The 2,416-nt window shown below is 40.6% G+C and overlaps 1 non-coding gene across 1 annotated transcript; it reads left to right on the top strand.

Annotated features, from left to right (window-relative positions):
* Window positions 1-276: 276 nt before the first annotated feature.
* Window positions 277-467, top strand: LOC141567074 (U2 spliceosomal RNA). The gene has a single exon (XR_012489470.1). It is a non-coding gene; the product is annotated as a U2 spliceosomal RNA (small nuclear RNA).
* Window positions 468-2,416: the final 1,949 nt, after the last annotated feature.

Genomic DNA, 2,416 nt, shown 5'->3' with positions numbered 1-2,416 from the left:
TTTTTGACATTTTAATCTTTGGGTGGTATCTACATTATTTTCATTAAGGCAGTATACATTCTCTTCCATCATCCCTTCCTATCATGTGCATAGACCTGGGCCACTGTGGAGTAAACACCTTGTTTCCTTGGCCTTTACCTTGTCGATGTATTAGGCTTTCACAACTATGTCTTCCAGTGAAAGTTCTGGGTTTGCAAACACAAATGAGTGTCAGGAACTTTCTAACTGCCCTGAAAATAACATCAGTGCTAAATTAATAGTCAAAAAATAATCTCAGTTGCTTCTTGGCCTTTAGGCTAAGATCAAGTGCAGTATCTGTTCTTATTAGTTTAATATCTGATATATCCTCTATCCGAGGATAATGTAGTAAATGGATTTTTGAAGCAGGGAGATGGAATAAAAGCTTGCTCTGTACACTCCACGCATTGAGCTGGAATTGCTCTACTTCCAGGAAGGATACACCCCCTTGACAAGAAAAAAATAGTCACAAGTATGAGGAAGACACTTCCAAAAAGGGCCACGTAGATTCCTTTGGAAAATTGCAGTGACACCTGGGAGACCAACCGCTAAGTTAGAAAGAGGCAGATCTGCAAAGCACTTTTGTCAGGTTGCTTTCCTTAGCGCACCAGAGTCTTTCTTTTCATCTGAGTACATCTCTCCCATCTGTTTGGTTGGAGTGTTTGCACAAACTTTCTGAATTTCATTCCAACTGCACCTGCCCTCATCCAGGACTTCCTTTGCCCTCCTTATGGCAACATATCCAAATTTTTCCTTTAATGTCTTCCTTTTTAATTCATCCTGCAGAGACTGCCATTATCTTTTCATAGTGCAGGTCGCGTTATGTCTTATTCTTGCTCAGACATCTTTTGGCACCAATGGCACCTTTTTGTCTCTACATCATGTCTCTACCTCCCATCTCTAACTTTGTCCCCAGTCTCTTCCCTCACATGCCCTCCAATTCAGCCAGATTGGCGCACTTTGTGTTCCCTTGTTCCGTGGTAACCCACATCTGTGCTCCTACAAATGAAGTTCCTTGTGCCTGGATACCTCCTCCTTCTCATCTGTACTCCTCAAAATCTTACCCAATTTTCAGAGCCCAAGTAAAAATTGATCTCTTCAGTGAAGTCTGCTCCGATATTTCTGGTTCAATAAATCCGTCTCTTGCTTGTGTTTGTTTAGCACTTTGTACTAGTCACGGTCTACTTTGTGTCCCACCTTCCTGACTAGGTCCCACGCTCCTGGAAAGTGGGTGTCTTGGGAACTTTCATGTCCATCTTCCATAGTGCCCAGCATCATACCTTGTTCCAGGAAGATGCTTATAAATGCTGATTGAGAAAAATAAAAAGCAAGATTTGATGTCAACTATAAAAAGAACTTCTCCCTGAATTAATCTGGAAACTAATAACAGACTATTCTCAAAATGATTTGTTATGCTTGAGATAAACTACCTATGCACAACCTTAAAGTGCACTTAAATGGTCTTATTTTTTTAAAAGAAAGAATTCATCCAAAAAGTTACTTTTTCCATGCATCTATCGTGTCCATTGACAGTTTGCATTTTCTTAAAGATAATGTTATGTGCATCAATTAGGTAGGAAGGAAGGTTGGAATTATCCCTAATAAAAATGTATTCTGATTTTCAGTTTCCAAAAAGGCATCTTAAAACGATAGGTATTGAGTGTGCCTCGGATGGCACCACTGCAGGTAGCTTCTTTAGCAATGTCCTGAATGCAATTTTGCATCTAGACTGACTTTGCCCAGGAGAAGCACACCTTCTGCTCGTGCCACAGGGCAATGGAAAGGGCCACTGCATGTGAGAGAGATCCTTCAGAGAGAGGACCCTTTATCAAAATTCTAAATGCGTTGACACTGTCATTCAAAGAGTTAACATCTGTGAAGAATGAAAAATGCAATGGAGAGGTTTCAGGCAAAGCATGGGGAGACTGATAAAATTATCAGTGAATTAAATTCAGACAGATGGCTTTGGAAAGGAATGAAGTACACAGACTGTATATAGAGTATAATGACTCTCATTCTGACAGGGGTTTTGTCAACGGGCTAAGCCTTTTTTTTTTTTTTTTAAATCTGGATTTTTAAAGTAGTTGGAAATCAAATTCTTCTTTTTTTTCCTGAATGCATTGTTTAGTACTTAAAGCAGCTAAAACAATAGCATCCAAAGCGACCTGGACAGCCTAAGACGCTAAAGTGCCCAGTGTATATGCACAGCTTGGTAACTGGCACACGGTGGGCATCATGCATGCTGCTTTTCCTCACTGTGCTCAGGTTCACTGTCCACAGAAATAGGTCCTTGGCAATTCAAATACTTCTACAGGACACAGGCCAATCATTAGTTCTGCTTGTAACAGCAGGATGACAAGGGGAGCTTTTGGATGAGAGAGAGAGAGAGAGAGAGAGA

The sequence above is a fragment of the Rhinolophus sinicus genome, chromosome 4 (assembly GCF_057876585.1).
Source record: "Rhinolophus sinicus isolate RSI-liver-muscle chromosome 4, RSI-T2T, whole genome shotgun sequence".
In the NCBI taxonomy this organism is placed as follows: Eukaryota; Metazoa; Chordata; class Mammalia; order Chiroptera; family Rhinolophidae; genus Rhinolophus; species Rhinolophus sinicus.
The sequence above is the reverse complement of the archived record's forward strand: the minus strand, read 5'-3'. Positions and strand labels throughout refer to the sequence as shown.